We start from the raw sequence: 10769 nt of genomic DNA, 5'->3' as shown, positions 1-10769 counted from the left end.
TGATAAATGGAATCATATTCAACAGGATCATGGAAAGCAAGGATTTGAGTGAACTGTGAAAGAAAACATGTTTTTCTACACTTGATCTGGGTGGTTGATGGGACACGGTGGGAAAGCACACACTGTGTGCAGGCCCCTCAACTTCTGTGTGATGCCTTTCCTCAATAGTTAAAATAAGACTTAATTTAAAATATTTGCTTGTGCTATCACAGGCCCTGTGGATTTTGTTGTATGAGTAGCCAGAGAATTTTTTGCAAGAAATAGAAGAAGACTTTTTCGTATGGTTCAGATTTGTTCAGTTGGGTTTTATTTGCAGGTTCAGTAGCATCCCTCATGCAGTTTTATCTGTAAAGTGAAAAAAGTTTAAAAGTGACACACAAGTCACTTAAGTATTTTAAAAATGTTAACAATCTGTTAAATCTGCTTAAATTTAACTTCAAAGAAACCATCTGAATTTGAAATAAAATATTTTTGACAAAGACTAAGCAGTTTGAGCCAAAATAAATTTGTGAAGAACTACTCAAATACTTATAATTGAAAAATAACTTGTCCATGTTTTTGCTGTTAATATTAAGTGAAAGTAGTTCACTGTTCTTAAAAGCACAGTTTTTGCATATATATATATTTTAAAATAATGAAATACTGACAGGCTAATTAAAAGGAGATCAGTGCTTATGCCACTCCTGCCACAGCTGCTTGGGGCCAGGTACTGGCATTGCTAATTGGGTGTGTTTTTGCCTAAGGCAGCACAGAAGGATGCTGGACCTGGTGTCCCCTCCGTGTTCTCTACATGTGTGCTTGAGTGATACTTGTGCTTCCTGGTGAAGAAGTGTTTGATTTCAGAGAGGAGGAGCAAATGCTCTTTAGTGTGGATGTCTTTCTTTGCCCAAGATCACAGTTCCTTTATTGGCTTATTTGTTTGTCAGTCGTGTTTCAAAGTTCAGCTGAGTGTTCAGAGCTTGGTAATTTCCAGTCCTGGATATGGTTGTTAGACACCTGAGATTTGCAAACTGCAGCTCTTTGGTAAACACTTGTTTCAAACTGCATTTATTTAGTAGAGAGATAAAAAGGAAGGTATCTGCTGTACCCTTTGTCACTAATGTTCTTTACATAGGCTCCTTGGGACAGTTTTTTTTGATTATAACTGGCTAGGTGTGATGCAGCACTTTAATTGGTACATAAAATAAGCAGCATGTTCCACTGCTAATGGCTGGACTGTATAGAGCAGTTTCTAATTAGACTAAAGAAGCTCCAAATACTGGCATTGTCACAAACTCGCTTTTCGGCTACTTATTTACATCACAAAATCTGTGTATGAAAGTAGCTTGCAAACATGTGTTTCTCATTCTGTGAGGCAGATGCTTCACAATGAATGTCATCCAGGCAGTGTAGCTTGGAGAAAGTATCTTGATAAACAGAGTATGAAATTTCTATGGCTAGAAATGAGTTTTTAGAGTTTCTAAAGAAGCCTATTTTTTAAAAATAGACCTATTGCCAAGGCTCTTCTATTTCTCTTTACTGGCCAGTATAATATGATGGTTCAGCACAAAGACATCTTTTTTAAGTGTATAGAGGAAGAGTTTGTAAAGGTAATTGGGACTATACCTGTACTCTGCTGGTTTTATAAGCAGCTGTTGCCACTCACTTCCTAAAATGGAGCTCAGGAGAAAGTGCTGTTCTTGGGGAAGAGGATGAAGCCACAAAACTGACTGAATGACAGGCTGTCTCTGTCCCAGGTTTACTGTATGATTTTGGGTAAATTACAAATTTACCAGATTGATCAAGGGAGGTAATGCTTTCCATGAGGGTTGTGATGTTTTATTGGTGGGTTTTTTTATTAAAATGTGTTGAAATTACTTGAAAAGAATGGTGTCAGAGGTATATGGAGTTTATTACATTTCTGGTATAAATTGTATTTCTGGGAACTAAACAGATTTATAGCAATGAGTATTTTAATGCATTCAGAGTATAAAAGGGTGCCTTTTTAGTAGCCCTTCTTTACTGTAGGGAAAACTAAAGATCACACCAAATACTTAATTTCTATTTGAAATTGCAACAGTTTTTTAATCAAGGTTTTGCTGACAATACCACAGCTTTTACCATGAGGGATTTGAGAAGAAGATAGTGCTAAATGCTCAGGCTGAATTTAGTATTTGTTCCCTCTTCAGGGTTTTGTCTGTGGAGTTTTAGTGCTCTTTTAATCATAAGTTACAGAGGCTGGATGTCAGCTGCATCTCCTGTTTGTGGAAGAGATAGTTCAAAAAGAATAGTCTCTAAATAATCTGTTGGACAAGGAGCTTATGTTAGAGCCATATCTGGGTGAAGAGTTTAACACAGAAAAATTTATGACAAGCTGGGGGCTTTAGAGCAAAGCATGTGGCTGCACTAATAAAAATGTCTCACAGTTACTGCTGGAGGGTTTGGTCCTGCTTCCCTTGAAGCAAGTGACACAAGTCACAGTGGCTGTGCAAAGGCAGGAAAAGTCTTTCAGCTTGTGGACATCCTCAGCAGGAGGGGACACCTGTCCCAGCCATTGAGAATGGCATCAAAAGTAATCCTGAGCTGCCATTAACCCCATGCTGCTCCATGGGTAGTGGCCTTTACATCCTATAGGGATAGGGCAGTGGCCATTCAGCTTGTCTCTCTAGGAGCCCCAGGCTCCTTCTTACCGCCACTGTATGGTTTATTTTAATACTGGGACAACATAAAAAAGAAAAGGAGGTTTGTGGAAAGTCACACAAACGGTGTGTGTGTTTAGTATACCTGAAGGCTCGTTACTTCCTTGTGCTAATCCTGCCAGGCCTCCTCCTTCAATCACTTCTGTGTCGGTCTGGCAGTCAGCTTCCTGCAGATATTTTACCCCAAACCACTGCTCCATAAGAGACTTCTGTTTTACACCTGCCACCCTTCTTATGATTGTATGATTTCACACCTTGTTCTAGCCCTGGCACTCCTCCAAGCAGTTCCCAAACGTGCACTAAAAAGTGGTTGGTCTTGAAGCACTTTTCTTCTTTTCCACTTTTCATGCTATGCATACTTCCCTATTATTTTAAACCACGGTATTAATGGAGGGAAAGCCCAGGTAACCAGTCCAGGGCTTCAAAGCTATTAACAGGGCAGCTCTGGTTTCACCCTAAAATAGGTTTGTTCTTGCTCAAGTGCATTTCAAGAAGCATCAGTGATAAAATTTAAGGGACTCAGTAGCCAATACAATATTTAATTCACATCAGCTTTGTGTTTCTTGAATTTCTTTTCTCTCTTGCAACACTCAAACATTCCCACAAGTTATTTACTTCCCAAAGTTGCTAGCTGTCTGTGGTATCCCAGCCACTTTAACCAAGTCAAGTGTCCAGATCACCCAGATAGATACAGCCTGAGCTGACAGTTTAGCTCTAGTCTGAACACATTTGAGCTGATAATTTCTAGTATGCAAGTCTGTTTTTAATGCTGCCTAAATACAGGGTAGGAGAGGTTCTGATTTTTCTATACAGTGTCCTGTCAGAAAGCTGAAACAAGGATTGGAAAAAGGAGGAAAGGGGCTGGAAAGCCTGTAAGCAGAGAAGGGCTCTGTGCTGGAAGTCTGCTCTGGGTTCAGAGGAAGGCAAAGTGGTGAGCAGATGAGGAGGGGAACTGCCGAGGCTGCCCAGGCAATGGGGCAAGGCAGCATCGGAAAATAAATGAGAACTCACGGCAGATGCCAATTCCTCAGCCAGCTATTCTTGGCATCAAATATAAAGCTTAAAGCAAGGAAATTTTATATTTATTTATATATGTGTGTGTATGTATATGTATTTTATTTTTAAAAGATTTCTCTTATTTCCAGGTTTTAAATTATTTCAAATGCTGCCTCTATTGGAGGTGCCACAATAACTCAAAGCTTCACAGAGACAAATCTATTATAGCTTATATCACAGGAATGCCCAGAGGCCTCTTGTAGGGACAAAGCCCCATTGTGTCAGATGTTATGGAAACGTTGTGTATATCTTTGATTTATAGTAGATTTTGAATCACCTTAATAGTTCAATATTTTTTACCATCAGTAAGTTTCAGTTTTCATGTTTTGAAAGGGGCTTTACAAGGACTTTTCTAGTTTTGGACAAAAATTTCTATAGATCACTACAGCCAGCTTTGCATACAATTTCTATATACCACCATTGGCAAATACCAACAGTAGGCAAAAAAACTAGATATAAGTGATTCTAAGGATGTATCATGATGGTAGATTTGAACAGTAACTGTAAAAAGAGTGGGAAAATGAGAATTTTTCTTTTTTTTTCTTTTTTTTTTTTGGGTTTTTTTTTTTTGTTTGTTTGTTTGTTTGTTTTTTTTTTTGTGAAGCAATCTTAGAATTTAAATGTCCCTTTGCCAGCAAGTATTTAGACATTCTGTGACCAAAAATGAAGGAGGCAGAAATGTGTTGAAAACACTGAAGGATCTTTTGGAAAAACTTGGTGTAATATTTTCAGTTAAGTATTGTCAGTTTTGTTTTTCCCCAGTAACAGTAGGATTTATCCTAGCTGTGTGTTGCTAAGCTGTTTTTTTTGGATATGATAATCTTACATACACTAGGTTGGCTGTACAGTATAAAGTTGTTCTATTAAGCATACCAATAGTGGGATAGTTGCTTGCACAATTTAGCAGCAAACTCTGTAAATAATATTTGGAGGCTACTAGGACTGTTAATTTATTTTAACAAGTGCTTTTGTAAAGTTATCGCTTTGACAAGGAATGGTAATTTTATTCAATACATGACCACAGTAATTTTGAATTTGTTCAGCATAATAAAATAGCATCTGCTATGCACGAGTGTTGGAAGACATTTGGACTGTGACTGCATCAAGTGATGGTTTGTTGTAGCCAGAGTTCCAACGTTTTTGTTAATGCCACTCACATCACCAAGGTATATCCAAAGCTACCACCAAGTAGCCAGGCAGCTTCTACTGCAAGTTGCTCACATATTATCCTTCTGCACTCCACTTCTGAAGTCTTATCTCCCTTGTCCATAGCCAAAAGCTACTAACTTGGAACAAAGTTCAATCAAGACCCAAACATAATGAAGAAGGAGAAATCACAAAAGATGGAGTTAATGGCTGCGGCTACCGCTGTGGATCCTTTTGCCACAGGCTCTGAAAGTCTGGAAAATTAATCAAAGTTCAATCAAGGATGTATGATATTGCGGCTGCTGCTGCAGCAGTGTCTGCTGTCACCTGGGAGCTGTCCATTAAAAACACTCGCTGCAAACCGTCCTGGTATCGACGTGCTAGCCCGGTCGGAGGGATAGTCAGATGCTACTCCAGGACATTGCTATGCTTTCACTCCTGGGTAAACTTCACAAGTTTAGCACATATTCTAGACATAAAAAGAACAGGCACATACCTGGAGTAAGTAAAAGAGGCAGCTTTGAAGAAATCTACTAATGGAGGATGGGTGATGCTTTCAAGGAAGTTTTTTTTTTTAAAATGTCACTATAAAATAGGAACTGAAATTTCCTCCTAATCAATTAGAAGAGTATGTAGATGGGAAGAGAGCTGAGACTTGAGGTTTTGGTTAAAGCATAAAGCTGTAAGAAAAGTCTTCAGCAGAGTGGGAGACCTGGTGAATAAGTCTCTGTGACAAGAATTGATTGTCACAGAAGTGACAGTACTTTAAGTATAGTTGTGAAACTCAACCATTTGGTCAGAAATGTGTAGCTTGCAAAAGAATCTCCAGTAGATAAATTAGTACATTTTTTGTGCTAATTCTTCATCCAAAATTTGTTTTAAAAAATACAGACTATTTGCTTTTTATTTCATTGCCTGGGAAAAACATGTCCTGTAATTTGTTTGATGTTTATGATTAAAACTTGGCAAGAGTTGTAGGGAGGGAAAATTCATCTTTCATTTTATCAGTCTGCCACTGAGACATGTCCTAGTCATCTCTCTAATACTCTAACACTCCCATGAAACAAAGCAAAATTGCCACCACTGGTATTACTGCTGTGTTACTCATCAGTTATTATATGCCATGGTTTAAACGGTTAAAAACCACTACCTGGTATTACAGAACAAGAAGGACAGAAAAAAAGAGGAGAAAATAAAAAACAAAGCCATAACCAAAAGGAAGGAAGAGGCTGGAGGCTGTGAAAATAAATACAAAGCTCCATAGAGCAGGTGAAGGATCTCCTGTATTGGTAGGATTCATCATTTTTGGGGGGAAAAGGAACAAAGAACATTACTGTTTCAGGTATTATATTGCCAACTCTCCTTTCTTTAACCATGTGAATGAGTGGATACCAGTTTTATGGCAGGCATTTTATTCTGTCTTTGACACACCTCTGGCCCAATGTCACACCCTTTGGCCCCAGGGCACAGTCGTGGTTCCTGACTGTTCCTCTTATGACAACACCAAGTCTCTGGAATTCTGTCTCAGCCCTTTCAATCAGATAGCATAAACATGTCTGTCTCCTCATTGTATTTCTGCCTGGTTCATCAGAATGGCTTGACTGAAATTACTGGTATTCTTTTGATAAACCATTAGTGTTAGAAAAGGGTTTGAATTTTTTTGTCAATTACTAAATCTTGGTGAAAGGCAGAAACTGCCTGTTAAAACTTGTGTTGTAATTTGAGGATTAAATGCTGCACCTCTGAGAAACATCAGTATCAAAACTGATTTGCTCTAAGAGACTTAACGTTGTTAGGAGCCGCATTCTGACAGGGTAGATGCCTTAATAATAGAGTTAGCAATTAAATGTTTTAGACTCTTCACAGGACTTTCAAGATTAGAGGGCAGTTGGTAGACTGGTGCAGAAAGGGACATGTGTAGCCAATACAGGACCCACCTTAATCCCTGGCAGTGAAAGACTTCAACTCCCACTATTGTTTGGTTATTGGATAAAATTGGAGAACTGCATTTTGCTTCCTAACACCTTTCTCATCTTTGGGAAGTTCTCAAGGAACTAAACTTTGCAAATTTTTATTTTTTGCTAGCACTTTCATGCAAACCCACCCCAAACTAGACTGATTGTGCAAAGAAGGGTGGGCAGAGCTGCCAGGAACCTTTGGGGGTGTTCTTGCTGCAGCATTCCCATCTCACTCTTTACAGCCCTATCTCTAGCTGGGTGGGTATCTCATACATGTATATGACATTGTATATGGAAAAATGATGCAGTCTTTTGCCATCTGCTTAGAAGCTGCATGTCATTGTAGGTAAAAAAACCTTTAGAAAGGTAGACAACAGAACCAATAGTTAGCTAGTTTTCTATCTCAGCCCAGAGTGGGAGGCAGTGGGAGGAAGGAGCAAAAGAGAGTCCTTTAGTGCATACTCTCCAAAACTATTGAATAAACCTAATTTGGAGATTTTATAAATGCTTTCAAGTCCTAGAATGAAACTGTAAGCATTCAAGAGAAACAGTTATGACAGAATTGGGTGAACTCACCACTGCAGCATATGTGAATATGCTTTCATTAGGAGTGATAAAGTGCTGTACTTGTTTGTCATCAAGTGTATGCTAAATTTCTTTTATTCAGTGCAAAGCAGCTTTGAAAGGGAAGAAACTAAAATACTAGAAAATGGAAGAGTGGAGTAAAGTAATACTTCAAAGTTAATGCTATCAACAGGTCAACTGGGGCAGTGTCTAATTCTGGTGATCATAAGAAACCTCCAAAAATATAGAATCCAAATTGGAGAATCAAAATACATAACTACAGAAATCATTGGGAGTGGGGGAAGGCTTTGGTAGGAGGAGCATCAGCAGGAATATCTCAAGTAGTGAATAATAATAAGTTGTGACATGAATGAATGTGCTGATTAGCTCAGAGGAGTCAAACCAAGTACTTTGTTTTATTATGTTTCATGGTTTAAAGCTATATGCTTTAACACCAGTATACTAAAAGGCTTTTGCTATGTGATGCATAATTAAGCCACGTTGTATAAATATGCTGCTATTAATGCTATTGGAAACTTAGGCTATCTTACAAAATCAAGCCTATGTGGAAATGCTGAACAAGAAATTTGAGTTTCTCTGTTTCTTAGTGAGACCTGGAGTGATCGAACTGGCTTTCCACACATCTCAGGAAACTTCATCTAGTACTTTATGCCTTTAGCAGGCCTGTTTGTACTTTGACTAGTGTTCAAAACCTGTGCTGCAGCACACTAAGTTTAAATCTCTTTTTCTCTTCATGTGCTAGATTGTAAAAAACATTGTACTTGCAAGTTGTTTGAAACCCACAACTTTCTTTGTCTTGGTGAAAGGTTATCAGTTCTCCTTATTTTCACCATCTGTTTCTTCTTTCTCTTCCTACTTCCCCAAAATCTTGTGTCCCTATAGTCCTGGACAGCAATTCTTACTCCTGTTGCCTTTTCTCCCTGAAAGGTGACCTGGGTCCCAGAGATCATGGGGTTGACCATTGCCTCACAGTTCTTCTGAGAAATGTTTAATCCACACATCTGTCCAAGGCAAGTGAGCAAAGCATTAAATTAGTGCAAAGATCTTTGCCAGCACCAATTTAATTTAAGAAAGAGGGACATGGTGTATTATGTGATTGGAATTTAGGCCAAGCAGGCAGGACATGGAGGTTAGTGCCATTGTGCAGCCAACTCTGGGAGGAATAGTGTGAGGAAGCAGCATGTGGTTGGGGAATTCAGAATTTACATGCCCATTTGCCTAGAGAACACATTGGCAGAACAATCCTACTCCCAGTTTTTAGTTAGTGCTTGGTTATTTTCCTGATAGCCTCTTTAGGGAGATTTTTTTTGAATCAAACACCAAAATTCAGGTCATGAATGAAATTTAAGAGCCAAGAAAAATCTTTTCTTGGGGATTGTATAGCACTTTCTACTGTATGACTCAGTTTTTGTTTGTAGTGATTTCCTACAGTTAATACCCATTTTAAATGTACCCTAGATAGTAAAATCAGTTAAGAGCAGCCGCTTTTTTTTTATGGTCAGGTCCATGTATTGGAACTCTTCTAAAAATCATGAATACTCTTGCATTTGCTTAAGAAGTTTTAGCACTTCATAATCTGCCCTACATCCCCCTAAATTCATGCTGCTCTGAGCACACAGGCTGGGACATGGAGAAGAAGGAACAGGCTGGGACAGGTGGGAGGAGAAAGCTGCTTTCATTGGGCTGCATTGTTACACTGTGATTTTAGGTATTTGTTATGATATACATGGAGTTCAGACCTGGGGACCCTTTTCCTTTGCCCTCAGGACTGTCCCTGAGAAGAACAAAATGAGGTGCTATAGCTTCCTCAAAGAGCTTACAATTTACATACATTTAAAACAAACAAACAAATAAAAACCCTCAGAAGCAAGGAACTATAAATCAATTTAAATAACTTGCCTGAGGTCAAACAGCAATTCAGTGGCAGAGCCCCAAGTGAAGACCAGGACCTCTGTCTCAAGGCTGGTGCTCTATCCCAATGTCTGTTTCTTTTCACAAGAAACTGGAAGAATCTTTAGGGAAGTCACCCTCTGCTTTCTATTTTGGTCATTCTTAAGATACATCTCAGTAACTGCTCTGTACAAGTAAGCTTGAACTATGAATCAGCTGAAATTACTAAAAATGCTGTTAAGGTACCAGTGTTCCTTTAGAAGTTGACCTGCAGATACAAATAGTGCCTTGCACATGTCATGTTATGCCAGACATCATTGGATTCTGCTAAAAGACACACAGGTAGTAAAACACTGAAAATTGCTAATCAGAAATAGTGAACAATTTAAAACGAGCATGAATATGCTCCCATTAAATATTCATTGAAAAAGCTTGAATAATGAAAACAATGCTTAAAATAACACTGTTAGTACATAATTAATTAAGAAAATAGTTAGCCCATTTAATAAGAATTATCATCTTCCAGGCAAATAGCAGATAGCTGGTAAATAGGTTTTTCCTGGGAACTTGCTAGAGGGGAGAGCAGCTCTCCACACATCTAAGTTTTAGTCACTTATCATTTTGAAGTCAATTCAGAGCTTCTGGCAGTTTATGTAATCTTAAGCCACTCTTCTCACCTCTGTTGCAGAATTTTCAATCATGTTGAGTCCTTTTTAGTTAACATCACTGCTTATTTCATTAAGAAGGAAATACAATTTTAGTAACAAGGTGTGCCTTTGGCTTTGAGTTAACATCTTGAGAGAGCAGCTAAGTTTGGTGCCCATCAGAGAGCAGATGCTTTTAAAGCACTGCTGTTAAGAATCAGTTCAAATAACACCTTTTCAGCCATGACTTCTTGGGTGCTTTTTCCCACAGTTTACAATACCAGTGATAATCCATGTGTCCTCCAAGAGATAAGTGCCTGGGGCATCTTGCAGGGCCCAGAGGTGGCACTGGAGCCTCCATGTGGTGCTCTGTTGGGAGTGGACCAAGTCACCACTGGTGGCTGACTCTTGCCACTCTTGAGTGCTTTTTGGCAGAAGGATCTGGCAGACCATTCTAGGAAACTCTATCCATCTTTCTGTTTTCCCATCTGGTTCAATAGCTTAGCAGGAGATATATGGCATAGTTTGAGAAACCTAAGGATTTAGGAAAGCATGTGCTTCCTGTCATACTCTGTAGGACCAGATTCTAGGATCATGTTGGCCTTATCCCTGGTCTGATTCCAATTACTGCCATGCACTTAACATTAACTCTTCACCAGTATTTACCTAAGTGTAAATTAGGTTCTCCTTAAGCCTTGTGCATTTATCTAGTGAATAGTAAACAGGCTTAGCAGAAGACAACTAATAAACCAACAATAATAATATGTTAGCTGTCTTCTCCCTACAGCCATCTTATTTCCTACTACCTTTCC

Source organism: Taeniopygia guttata, chromosome 10 (assembly GCF_048771995.1).
Source record: "Taeniopygia guttata chromosome 10, bTaeGut7.mat, whole genome shotgun sequence".
NCBI classification, from domain to species: domain Eukaryota; kingdom Metazoa; phylum Chordata; class Aves; order Passeriformes; family Estrildidae; genus Taeniopygia; species Taeniopygia guttata.
This window is presented reverse-complemented; position numbering follows the sequence as displayed.